Source organism: Podarcis vaucheri, assembly GCF_965113315.1.
Source record: "Podarcis vaucheri genome assembly, chromosome: 3".
Taxonomy (NCBI): Eukaryota; Metazoa; Chordata; class Lepidosauria; order Squamata; family Lacertidae; genus Podarcis; species Podarcis vaucheri.
The window spans coordinates 75,285,709-75,299,857 of NC_138761.1; the positions used below are offsets into that span (position 1 = coordinate 75,285,709).

Genomic DNA, 14,149 nt, shown 5'->3' on the forward strand with positions numbered 1-14,149 from the left:
TGTGAGCTGGCTTTGCAAAGCTTGTTATGTTCCTCATTCCTGTCAGGTGTTTTTCCAGTTTCACTTGGGAGGGCTTGGCAGAGTTATTGCCTCTTGCTTTTCCCTGGTTCCTGCAACTCAAGTGTGACAGGGGAAGGGAAGCCAGATTGGTTCACTCTTCCATGGGGGTGAGCTGTAGCAATAGCAACACCTGATAACAAAGCTATTAACTGGACCTGTAAAAAGAGAAGATTTTTGAATCTGAAACTTTGCCAAAATAACTTAGGTAACTGTTTTGTCAAGCCATGCTAAACTTAACATGTTTTGCTACATACAGGTACAAAATAAGTGTATTTTGATAATGTTAGAAAAAGTACTATAATTGCATTTGCATTCCATTCTTTATCCAAGCAGCTTATTGTGAGATAACCTGCCTCATATAACCAACATACTTAAGTCTAATTAATGCATGAAGGGGTTAATGCCATAGAGTAAGCTGTCCTGCCAAGCTTAGCTAAATCCACTTCCTCTCACCTTGGGAGGAACTAGGTTTGAGCTGGTTGTTCAACATGGCTCTCACCAGCCATCAAAGGCACTGGCCAGGGGCTGAGGCACTGTGGGCTCCTAGATCTTTTTTTTTTTTTTTTTTTTTTGAACGGGCTGTGCCCCCTCAATGTTCAGAGGGCCCCCTGCACATGGCGTCAGGATGTGATGTCATGTGTGGGCTCCCTCAATCCTCCAGAGAAGCTGGTGGCTTTGTTAGCAATTCTTGCTATACCAAAACTTTGGACACTGTAAGTCAGCTAGGTTTTACTGCCCATGCAACTTCTCTGAAACACAGGAATCTGACCTTCAAAGAGTTTGTAAGTAAACCATTTTTTAACTTACCAAATTGTTGTATTTTCCTATGCTGGGGAAGAGGGAAACTTTGGAAAGAAACCTTTTAAGGGAACGTTTTGGAACTCACTTTAAATGGCATATTTTAAATATCTAATAGCCTATATTTCCATACTTTGTTGCATGTTTTGTGATTTGAAATCTCTGCTGGGGTTCTCTCACCAAAGAGTAATTCTCCCTATTCCCCCATCCAATAATTTTGGAAATTATAGTTCACAGAGCACCCTTAACAATTTTTTCCAGGATTCTTGGAGGGAGGGATATGTTTTCCATGTACTTCAAATGTATGGTGTGTACATGGTCCTAATGAGCTTCATAGGTGAACACTATGCAATCTCAAAACGCATTGCTATAAATTTGTTAGTTTAGACAGGAGAGGGTTAATGGAGTCAGATGGGCTGCTGGAGAGACTTCATTAATAATCAGCATTAAAGTTGCCAGGTGCCCCTTTTGTTAGGGGAATTACAGGTAAAAGGTTCACACAGGCTAGAAAACACCTGGAGACACCTCTGAATAGTGAGGGCCGGTTGTTTTTGTTTTTTTAATATTTTATTCAGAATTTTCTTGTTTTACAGAAGTGTAGTGCCTCGTTTTTTGTTTTTTTTCATGTAACATTTTTACAAATCCGTTTCATTTGTTGAGGCATTAGGGGGAGAAGAAAAGAAAAAAGAAAAAAGAAAGGGGGGTGGAGAGAGGGAAGATGGATAGGGGTGGGGTCGGGTGGCAGTGTTTCTATTATGTTTAATGTATGTAGAGTTTGGTGTCAGCGTTGCTTGTGTTGTTCACTTGTGTTCGTTTGGTGGTGAGAGAGGTTGGGGTTGGCCTAGGGTGTGATTGTTTGCTTGTGATTGGCTGTACAAATCAATATTGCTTACCTGATCCAAAACACCCACCCACCTCACCCACCCACGAAAACAAAGATCACCACATAGTGAGGGCCGTTTTGACACAAACAAAAAAGCCTCCCCCCCCCCCGCTCCACCAACCAGATTCCCAGCTGATGTTATCCAGGTTTCCATGTGTGCCTCTGAAGCATGGGTAGGCAAACTAAGGCCCGGGGCCAGATCCGGCCCAATCACCTTCTAAATCTGGCCCATGGACGGTCCGGGAATCAGCGTGTTTTTACATGAGTAGAATGTGTGCTTTTATTTAAAATGCATCTCTGGGTTATTTGTGGGGCATAGGAATTCATTCACTTTTATTTCCCCCCCCCAAAATAGTCCGGCCCCCCACAAGGTCTGAGGGACAGTGGACCGGCCCCCTGCTGAAAAAGTTTGCTGACCTCCTGCTCTAAAGGGAAGCCAAGGAAACAAGGTAAGAGTTGTGGGAGAGAGAGAATAACAGGAAGGGACAGAAGGTTTACTTTTAGCTCTGGAAAATGGCTTCAAGGGGGCAACCTATATCTGAAGATCTGATATGAATCAAGGGATTCTGCTCTTGGAGTTCTTAAACCAGTGCTGAGGAAACTGGCCCTCCAGATGTTGTGAAACTTCACCTCCCATCAGCTCCAGCCAGCATGGCCGCTGGTCACCACAATGGAAGTTTTAGTCCCACAACATCCAGAGGGACATAGGCTTCCCCATCACTTCTTTAAGCTGTTTGCCTTCACCTATGCTCAACACAGAATCATAGAATCTTAGAGTTGGAAAGGGGCCCAAGGGCCACCTAGTTCAACCCCCTGCAATGCAGGAATTTCTATATTTAGGATTACAAAACTGAGTAAGTCTCCTGTGACTTTGAAAAGAAACCAAGCATGGGGCCCCTGGAAGTTCCTCCCACTCATAGAAACAGGGCGAGTGTAACAGTACCTTACAAAATAAACATGATGGTTTAGGTGGCTATAAGGCTAAGCTGTGAATCGGGAAGGTCATGGTTCAGGAGGCATCCTTCCCGCTGCCTGCCATAGCAATGCAAACAAACTAAGAAAAGAAGTGGAGTGGTTTTGGGAAGCTTGCTCACCATGATCTTGTCAATCAAGCATGCCTAATGCACATCTTGAATGGTTCCGTTCTGTCTGGAGCATGTTGCCCAGGCATTCCGGTATTTTCTGCTTTACAGTCAGTTCCCCGCCCCTTTCTGTAGGCTCCGGTACACGCTCACAGCTGCACTGCTTTTCATGGTATTTTCAGGGCATCTGAGTGTTTCAAGAATCTGGCTGCATTCAGCAGCTTCTGATGCTGTTGTTGGCAGAGCTGAGAAAGCTTGGTCTTTTCCAAGTGCTTTGTTGCACGTTTAGGCAAACCAGTATCTCTCATCCGCAAGCCTTCTCCTGCTTCCCCAGTATGGGAATAAATACTGTATTTCTTTGCAGGTGTATTGCAGCACTGTGGAAACTTCTCTGCTAAGTATTATCATGATAGCTTGAGATCAGACTGCTGATATTTTTGAAGCGTCTTTAAAATCCAAGCTCTTGGACTGAGCATAATTGCAAATTTAACTGTCAGTAGAGGAATATTGTGAATTTGTTCCCAGAACAGTTGCCAGTGTTGTACTAGATGCATTTCCTTATCCTGGGTGAAGCAAAAGACGTTCAACAGACAAAGACGGTTATGTGTAGGGAGGGGGGTGTAATTTGATAGCGTTCCAAGCAGACCTGAGTAATGTCAAAGGCATCTCATTAAACCGGATCTCAGAGGCAGGTTTGGCATCTCATTTCCATTCTTTTGGGTAAAATATTCTGCTCCAGGATCAAAGGATGTGCTTGTTTCTCTAACATATCTGTCTTTGGACAGTTGAGGTATAAGAGCTTCTGAAAAGAGGCTTATTGAGCCCCTTAAGCATGAAAAACCTGTTCACACTCCCAGGAAAGGAGAGTCTCCCTTGAGCAACAGTCTGCTATAAAGTGCTCTGGTGGCTGCCATTCAAAAAGGAAAAATGGGCTTCTACAACCCATCCTGGGTCAAAGCTGCTTGTGACGTTGACTTCTGGTGGCTCAGATTTTATCTTAGAATAAGCAAAATGAAGCAATAGAGGCGAGTGTTTCAGGAAAACGAAATAAACATCAGAAACTCAAGTGCTTACCTGGACTGGTGTTTTATGGGTTTTTGGAACTGTTGTGGACAGTTGTTTTATCTTCCATATTTAAAAAAGGCTTTTCCTCCAGGGAAGCATGCGAAGAGGTTGTGATCACCCTGTTGTCTTAGCAGGTTCATGGGCAAGGAATTGGTAGTGGATTGTGCCCAGACTTTTGAAACCGCTTAGGTAACAGTCATGATAAAAGGATACTCTGGGAATGTAATATAAGGTGTAATAGTACAGCCCCTTAAGCAACAGAGTGAGCATACAGGGGCCCGTGTGGTGTAGTGGTTAGAGTGTCATACTAGCACCTGGGAGACCAGGGTTCTGTTCCCGACTCGATCATGAAGCTCACTGGGTGACCTTGGGCCAGTTGCTGCCTCTCAGCCTGACCTGCCTCAAAGGGCTGTTGAGGATAAAGTGGAGTGAAGAGAACTAAGTAAGCTACCTGGAGCTCCTTGGAGAAAAGGTGGAAGGTAAATGTAAAAAACAAACTAATTAAGTAAATGAATAACAGTTGCATTATATGGTCAGTTATCTAAGATAATTAAGAACAGAAAGCCTTAGTGCATATTTTGTGCAAATATTTGAAATTTGGCCTTGGTGCCATTAAAAAAAATCAGCTTGAAAAAAAATTAAAGGAGATAAACTATAGGTGTGGCCAGTCCTACTATTAGGTAGAGTGAAGTTGCTATATCAGGTAGGAGATTTGGGAGGACATGAGGTGCTGGAGGATATAGCTATGGGTGCCACATGCTCTGCTCTGTGCCCCCTGCAGCCCTCAGGTCCAGTGGAGGAGTTCTGTTCTGTCACCAGTGTTGTAATAAGATCCCACTGTCAATCTAATCCCCAGACATGGGAACCCAAGTGGCTGCTCTGCAAAGGATCACTGGCATCCACCCACAATGTAATGTTCCTTGGTAAAATGCAACACTCCAGCCATCATTTCCTGTCTGTCCCGTTAGCCTCCCAATATCAGCCTAGGAAACTCCTTATCTAACTCCATTATTCTCATAATACAAGTAGCAATGGGGAAGATTGGGGGGGTGGGGGGTCAGCAGCATTGGGACGGGTAGGGTGGAAAGCAGGGAGGCCAACAGTAGCTGGAGCCGGAGACAATGAGGGGGGAAGCCAGGTAATTTAGTTTTGTCCCCATCTTCCCTGCTGAGTTCTACAAGAGCAACACTGAGGCTAAGAAGGAGGAAGCTGACAACCAGATACAGTAAATAAGCCAGTGGGGGCTGGCAGAGGTGAGGCAGAGATTGGTGGGACCATGGGAGAGCATTTAACACCTTGGTGTCTCATTCTCATCCTCACATTCCGCTGAAATGTCAGTGGAGCCTGGTGGAACCTAGACCTTGTGGGGCACCTGGGAAGTCCCGCTGCCGACACCGAGGCAGTCTCAGTCCTCTGCTCACTTCTCAATTACAGTGGTGCCTCGCAAGACAAAATTAATCCGTTCTGCGAGTCTCTTCGTCTTGTGGTTTTTTTCGTCTTGCGAAGCACGGCTATTAGTGGCTTAGCGGCTATTAGCGGCTTAGCGGCTATTAACAGCTTAGCGGATTTAAGAAAAAGGAAACAAACTCGCAAGAACTCGCAAGACGTTTCGTCTTGCGAAGCAAGCCCATAGGGAAATTCGTCTTGCGGAACGACTCAAAAAACGGAAAACTCTTTCGTCTTGCGCGTTTTTCGTCTTGCGAGGCATTTGTCTTGCGAGGTACCACTGTACCGTATTTTTCGCTCTATAGGATGCACCCGACCATAGGACACACCTTGTTTTAGAGGGGGAGAACAAGAAAAAAAATTCTCCCCCTCTTTGCTCAGCGCCCCTTCAGCAAAGCGGCAGAAGAAACGGAGCCCCTTCCATTTTTCCTCCCGCTTGGCTGAAGGGGCACTGCACAGCTTTCCCTCTCTGCTGAAGCTAGGAGAGTCTTGCTCTCCCGGCTTCAGCAAAAGGAACCTGAAGCCTCCGGAGCGCAGCAGGACCTCCCGCTGTGTTCCGGAGGCTTCAGGCGGCTATCCCTGGAGCCTGGAGAGCAAGAGGGGTCGGTGCGCACCGACCCCTCTGGCTCTCCAGGCTTCAGCGAAAGCAACCCGAAGCCTCTGGAGTGTGGAGGGAGTGCTCCCTCTGCGCTTCGGAGGCTTCGTGTTGCTTTCGCTGAAGCCAAGGAGCCTGCATTCGCACCATAGGACGCACGTACATTTCCCCTTAATTTTTGGAGGGGAAAAAGTGCGTCCTATAGAGCGAAAAATACGGTAAATGCATAGCACTGTGTTTGTAGCACCACTTATGGCATACCTTGTTCAGTGGTGCTCTCTCAAGTCTGTAAAATAACAAAGGGAAACTGCCAACTACTATGAGATTGGTTTGTAATAAAGATTCCGTCTGAACATAGCAATTACTATTATTTATTTAGATTGCATTCTATTTATTGACTAATAGAGACTGTCCAGTCTGATACCTGTACATAGATTTAAGAAGTCTGTAAATACACAGGAGCTTACCTAGGAGTTGGTTAGGTTGGCCTCCACCAAAGGCACAGGCCTCGGGGTGGGGCAAAAATCATGCCTCTCCACACCAATACATCTCCTTGCCAACGGTGCAGGGGACAGGGAGGGGGGGCGCTGGTACAGCTCCTTGCCAAGGGCCCCCAGGTACGCTTCTGTAAGCACACAATGAAGTACATGTGGTACCCATGAGTAAACAGTCAAGGGCCAGTTTGAGCTGGACTATGTGCTGCTATGGTTCTTGGAAATGTTGTTTTTAAGAGAACTGGAACTTAACTAAAATTGTCCAGCTGGTTAACTTTGAGGAAACAGTCTCTGAAGCCTTAATAGTAGATAAGATGTGGGAGATCAGTGAATTGATCTTGTGACATTCTCTTAAAAAACAAACTAACCAGGTGTGTGTGTTCTGAAAAACAAGTTCAGGACTTTAACTTTCCCCCCATTTACCATTTCACCAACCTAAATCAAGTCCCTAAGTTCCTGGGGAAATATCACCTCATTACTAAAATTATGTTGGTGGCTCGTTTTAGAATGTTGTTAGCTATTCACTGAAACTCCCTCCCACCACTCTAGCCCAGAGCTTTCCCAATTGTGCGTTGTGACACAATAGTGTGTTGGCTGCAGTGTGTAGGTGTGTCACGCAGACACTCCCCGTGCTCCTGCTTGCTTTGCTATGTAACTGCAGTTCAACAGAAGCAGACATTTTATATGATTGAAAGTCAAGACAATTATTTCCACTCTCCAGCAAACAGAAAATAAAAAATAGTTGCCCCTGACAAAGGGCCCCAGTATTGCTTCATGAATGGCTTCCTACTGTGCGTTGATGAAGTCCTTTCTTGTTCTGGTTTGATAATAATTAAGTCCTACCTGGCTGGCCACTGTAGGAGAGAGTGTATGGGACAGCAAGGCAAAGTACGTCCTTTTATTTTCCTTAATTATATTTTTATTTCCATTCATAGAAAAACAGGATATACAACAGTAATACCAGGAAGAACAGGCAGGCAGGCAGGAAGAAGGCAGCAAGGAAGTGTGTGACCCATGCAGTTTCTTTCAGGTCAAGGTTGGAATATGTTCTCCTGCTCTACGCATCCCGTACTTTGTTTATGGCTAAATATTATTATTATTATAATCCATCAGATTTCACTAAGTACTAAGTGTTCCTACAAATGGCAATCAATTAATGGAATTTCTAAGGTCAAACGAGCAAGGGTGAAGCTTTTAAAAAAAGTGTATTCAACAGTTTCGCTCAGAGTAGACCCATTGAAATTAATAGACCTACCTTGGTAAAGCCCTTAATTTCAGTGTGTCTGAGTAAAACTAAGTTGCATACCACCCAGTATCTGTAGTTTAATGATAGTCATACCTCGGGTTACAGCCGCTTCAGGTTGCGTTTTTTTGGGTTGCAGACCGCCGAAACCCAGAAGTACCGGAACGGGTTACTTCCAGGTTTTGGCGGTCGTGCATGCGCAGAAGCACTAAATCACACTTTGCGCATGAGCAGAAGTACCGAATCGCAACCCGCACATTTGCAGATGCGGGTTGCGAACACTGTGGGTTGCGAATGTGCATCCCGCACGGATCACGTTTACAACCCGAGCATCCACTGTACTTTGCTTTTCTTTTTAAATAAAAAAAAATGATGAGAAACTTAAGCTGTAACTGGAAGCAGAATATAAATGGGAGAGAGAAAGAGGGGCTTTATATAAAAGGTTGCTGGGAGGTAGATCTCTGGGTGATTTGAAAGGAATAATTAGGGAAGGGGGTCAACAACCAGGAGTGGATGTTTTTGTGGAAGGACGATTCACACCCCGGCCAGCACCTCTTTAATCTTCTACCCTCGGGCAGGAAATATAGAAGTATAATCAGTCGTACCAACAGGCTAAAAAACAGTTTCTATCCATGGGCTGTTAGGCTGCTGAACGGAAAATAATATAGTGCAACTGACTTTTGGGGTTGGTGACTTGTGCGACAAGCACACAGAGTGCAATGGGATTGAGTGTTTGTGTGTGGGGGAGGGAAGGTTGTACATGGACAATAAAAGTATTATGATGATGATGATGATGAACTTGAATCTGGAATCAGTCCCAAATCCTGGGCTGCACATGTGCTCAGAGGCACCATGTTTCTCAGTTCTGAGTGTATGCTTGCCTATCTGATCCCAGTGGTGGACCTTGGGTCTCAAATTTCACCAGTGCCCTTTGCGATGCCAAAATTCCATGCCCCCCCCTCCTCTCTTGCTCCTTTCTGAATCATAGTTGCAGTGTCCCCTGTGGCATCCTTGAGTCTTCATAACCACTGTGACAGAACTGGTTGGTTGCGCTCCCCTAAATCCGCCTCTGCTGATCCATTCTATGATTCTTTTTCACCTGGCTCTTGTTGACGGATCTCAGGAGTAGTAGATACTACAGGTCTGAAATCTGCCCACCCCCATTTTATATCCCTTTCTCCTCATGCCATCCCCCTCCCTCATGACTGAAAGTGCCTCTATCAAGCTTCTTTTACTCTAAGACACAGGTGGGGAAACTGTGGTCCTTAAGGTGTTGCTGGCTCTCATCTGCCACCTGGCCCAGCCAGCATCGCCAAGAGGACATGAATGATTGGAGTTGTAGTCCGGCAGCATAGAGAACCATCAGTCCCTTGGCCTTGGCCCTGGGGTAGATGTGTGGGTACCTTTTGAAGCACGGCTGGTTGCTTGGTAAAAGAGTGGCAATTGTTTTGATCCCTATCCAAGGTTTCCCAGAGATTTGTCTTCTCAATTAACATTTTCTAGCAGCCACTATCTTCTCAATGACATATTTAGCTGGGGGGGGGGGGGAGAGAGAGAGATTTGTCAAAGGCTGCTAAGCAACTATGGAACCTCTGTGACAAAAGGTAGCACACCAGGGGCTAAGTGCAAACATTAAGCAAGGCCAACTCTGTTCAAGTGTTCCTAAAGGGCTTCCATCCAGCTGAATGCACTAGGATGGGTCAGCAAACTTTTTCAGCAGGGGGCCAGTCCACTGTCCCTCAGACCTTGTGGGGGGCTGGACTCTATTTTTTTTGCGGGGGAAATGAACAAATTCCTATGCCCCACAAATAAACCAGAGATGCATATTAAATAAAATGACACATTCTACTCATGTAAAAACACGCCGATTCCTGGACCGTCCTCGGGCCAGATTGAGAAGGTGATTGGGCTGGATCCGGCCCCCAGGCCTGTTTGCCTACCCATGCACTAGGAGATAAGAGAGAACTGTAGATCTGTGGTCGGATCATTCTTACTAACTTCTCTGTTCATGGCCTATTTATCCATCTCTTCTAAGGCCTCTAAATAAATGCTAAATGGCAGCAGTGGCAGTACATGGAAATAAAAAACATTGGTATGTTTGGGGTTTGGTAACTGGTGCTGCTGTAAGTAGAACAACTGTGCTACTTTGATGGTTGTGGAGTGTAGTGTAGGCTGATGAGTATTAATTCAGAGACCAGCAATGTGCAACTTTGTATTGCTACTAGCCATGATAGCTATGCTTTGCCTCGAGTCGGCAGCAGTATGCTTCTGAATACCAGTTGCTGGAAACCACAGGAGGGGTGACGGCTTGGGTCCTGCTTGCAGGTCCCCCCCACCCCGGCATCCAGGTGGCCAATGTGAGAACAGGAGGCTGGATTAGGTGGGTTATTGTCTGTGGTCAGGGCTGTGGACAGGGACTTGGGCTCTTTATTCATGCACAGAGTCTACTTCACACCTATAAATTAAAGGGGGGGAGGGAGAGGAAAACACAAATGCTTACATGGAAGAGGCCATGGGAATTGTTTTCAAAATACTATATGAAAATCAAAGGCTCTAAATTGTTTGGCTACCTGCCAGGCTGTCTTGGCAACTGAAAATTATATTGCCGAGAACCTAGCAAAGAATCACTATGCCAGAATAACAACAAAACAGATCGTCTGGGTCATTATGAAAGTAAGCAAAAGAGCCCCACTACTTTATTGTAATGTTAATTTATCCAGAAATGGTTAACAACATTGGCCTGTGCCATGATGAGAAATAGTGTTTGAAGGGCAATCTCCCCCATGCTTTTGTAAAACGAAATTGAAATATGTAGAGTATTTCATTAGCACATCTACTTTGAAAAGTGCTGGGCTGCATGGAAATGTGACATTTGCTTAATAAGTTTGCTCAGTGAAACCCACAGGTGACGGTTTAATGAACTGTGGGAGAATGGCAGGAAAAAGGGAATTCTGCACACCTCTGTGAGATAAGCTTGTAGATTGCTATGGTTACAGACGTCTAAATCTCCATTCCCTGACAGCAGCATATCCGTTTACAGCAGCCAGAGCCATTTTTCTTCCTGTTTCTGAAAGGCATCTAAAGTATTCATGGCCTATTGGTGAATCTTGCCTCTGAAAAACAGGTTTGCTCATTTAGGGCAGGAAATAAAATGAAAAGGTGGGGGAGGAGTGGGAGGAGGAAGGAAAACACTCCATTTTTATAGTGACAAAATAGAAAAGTACTAGATCAAATGCAGCTTTCCTGTTTTGATATTCTCACTTGGCTAAACGAAAATATTCATCCTTCTTCACAGAATGCAAACTGAACAATTGCTTATCTCAAAATGTCTGCTTGAAAGGCTTGCCTTAAAATAAAATTTTAAAACCCATGCTCCAAAGACTTTGGAACTTCATAGTACTATTTCGAATTTCCAAGGACCTCCATAGAATTGCAAAATGTTACACTTGGATGCAGCTCCTTGATTTTTTTTTTATATCTTAGGATATTTTATTCCTAAAGTCCAGACTTTCTGACAGATGTTAATGTTGCACCTTTTATTTGTTATATTTTGTGTGCCTTTATTGTTGTATTCTTTGCATATGAATACATTTTTATTGGGTGGCATTTACATTCTGGCAAGCCATCCTGAATGTTGCATGGATGGAATAATTTCTGTGATTGCATGATTAACTACAGCTGACCCATGGTTAGTGAACCTTCGCAAAATTACAGGGTGGTATTCACTAAGTCCTACTCAGAGTAGACTCTTCAGTGAATTAGGCACTTGATGGTCCTTATCTAATTCTTCTGTGTCCTTAACCTTTTTAAATACTTTAGGCAGAGAGGCTAGTAAAGGCATAACACAATGTTGACATTTACCTAGAGTTAAGGAAGTGGCCCATACTACTTCCTCTCCCAATTTAACCTCTGTTGTTGTAGAGCAATTCCTCCTATTTTCTCCATGGTGGTATGGAATTACGGTTGAATGACCGCAACCCCACTCAACACAAACTGGGAGACTTTCTGAACTTGCCTTTGAAACCATAGTTCCCAGGTTTCAAAAATTGTTCAGAGTGCCTTTGTGTGGGTGTTAACAAGGTTTGTGTTAATATTGATCAGATTCAGAAGGGACAGATGGCTACATTGACGTATAGGAAGTCAGTTGGAAGATATAGTTCTGGGAGCAGCTTCCTTACCTGCTGAGTGTATTATGCTATGACCGGATTAGCCCATCTTCTCAAGAGCACCATACTAGTGAATTTCAGGTGGGCTGATCCGCTCATATTCAACCAAATCTCTTTTTGGAATAATACAAGCAAATAGCATTTAGGAGACTGCACATCATACGTTGTGCTTAGGAAGCAACTACTGTGAACAAAATGTAATACAATGCTATCTTACAAAGCATGCATGTGTAAATCATATCCTTTTCATATCGGTAATCCAGTTGCCAGTCATCCACTTGTGTACCGTATTTTTCGCTCTATAACACGCACCTGACCATAACACGCACATCGTTTTTAGAGGAGGAAAACAAGGGAAAAAATATTCTGAATGAAACAGTGGACGTATCATTTTTGTGCTTCATGCTGTGGCCACAGACATGTGATCTGATGGTGAATTTGGGGTGACCCAATGCAAAAATCCTGAGAATCCCTGTGGATCCATGCTTTGTAACCACGTTTTTGCACCATTGCAGCCCCAGGCAACAGTGGGTGCGTGATTTTTTTTTGGGGGGGCAGGCTGTAGCCATGGACATACTATGTGCTCTGATGGTGAATTTTGGCTGACCCAATGCAAAGATCCTGAGGATCCATGTGGATCCATGCTTTGTAACCACGTTTTTGCACCATTGCAGCCCCAGGCAACAATGGGTGTGTGATTTTGGGGGGGCAGGCTGTAGCCATGGACATGCTGTGTGCTCTGATGGTGAATTTGGGGTGACCCAATGCAAAGATCCTGAGGATCCATGTGGATCCATGCTTTGTAACCACATTTTAAGTGGGGAGGGAAGGAAAAACACAGAAGGCTAAGAATGCAGGAGAGGGCTATAACGTGAGGAAAGGAAGGCAAAAGTTTCCCCCCACCCACCCACACAAGCCAGCCACTGTTTAAGGATTTCATCCTTTTAAATGGAAGAAAGCATATTTGAATGCTGTGTGTCTCCAAAAACAAAAAGCAGGAAGTCAAATCAGAATTTTAAGCCAAACCTGTAATCTCTCTTCCCTTCACAAACATTGTTCCTCCGGAGCAGGGAGAGGAATTAGAGGGACGCTCTGCTTTTCCTCTCTACTTGCCTGGAGGGGAGGGGCTTCCCCTGCTCTTTGTTCCGTTTGAGCAAACACAGCAAGGAAACAGAGAGGGCGGGCAGTAAGACCCTGAGGCAGAATGCAGGAAAGCAGCAACTTCCTGTCTCACGGAGCTCCCTTCTCCCTGAAGCGCGGTTTGATTTTTGCCTCATTTTTCGGCTCCAGAGACCACACATTCGCTCCATAACACGCACAGACATTTCCCCTTCCTTTTTAGGAGAAAAAATCTGCGTGTTATAGAGCGAAAAATACGGTATATTTTGTGGGTGAACGCCCTAATTTACATGTTAGACAATTAATAAATTATTCCTGCCCTGTGCTTGAAAATTGGTTTTTCATTACAAAATGAAATACCTGAAAAGGCCCTCTTGAGTTTATCTGTTTCCAGAGTTGAACTGACAACTAGTACAAAATGGGATGCTGTCTTTATGAAGACTGCTAGCTCAATAGGTAGATACGATAATGGGTTCATCATAATCTTTTATTCATGAACCAACCCAATAAACTCTGTGTCTTGAGTTGGTTCACCTGCAGTTACTACATACAGCAGTAGCCTCCATACTTTCTGCAATAATCTTTCCCATCAACCATTCCCCCCCCCCAAAAAAAAATTGGGAGCCCACTCTTTGACTTTCATGCCAATCTGGAAGACATAAACTTTGCATGCAGTGATGCAGTGCTAGCTGGTTAGAAAGTTCTTGCACAGAATCGAATAGGGAGCCTGTGGTTCTCTTTCCTTCCAGGAGTTTTGCTGGTTTACAACAACAGTTTCAAAGAAAGGGGCAACTGTCTCTGCTGCAGTTGCATCCCTGACATAAAACTAAGTCAGATGGGAGAGACAAAACTGATTCCAGCCCTAAACAGCCTCGGTCCAGTATACCTGAAGGAGCGTCTCCACCCCCATCATTCTGCCCGGACGCTGAGGTCCAGCGCCGAGGGCCTTCTGGCGGTTCCCTCACTGCGAGAAGCAAAGCTACAGGGAACCAGGCAGAGGGCCTTCTCGGTAGTGGCGCCCGCCCTGTGGAACACCCTTCCAGCAGATGTCAAAGCAATAAACAACTACCTGACATTCAGGAGACATCTTAAGGCAGCCCTGTTCAGGGAAGTTTTTAACGTGTGATATTTTATTGTATTTTTGGTTTTTATGGAAGCCGCCCAGAGTGGCTGGGGAGGCCCAGCCAGATGGGCGGGG

General features: G+C 44.7%; 1 protein-coding gene across 1 annotated transcript in view; it reads left to right on the forward strand.

Moving 5' to 3' along the window:
* Positions 1 to 2,081: 2,081 nt before the first annotated feature.
* RTN4IP1 (reticulon 4 interacting protein 1) overlaps positions 2,082 to 14,149 on the forward strand; it is a 92,375-nt gene continuing 80,307 nt past the window's right edge. Inside the window, exon 1 of the mRNA XM_082216663.1 lies at positions 2,082 to 2,190. The gene's annotated coding sequence lies outside the window, so the exon portion shown is untranslated. The remainder of the gene's footprint in view (positions 2,191 to 14,149) is intronic.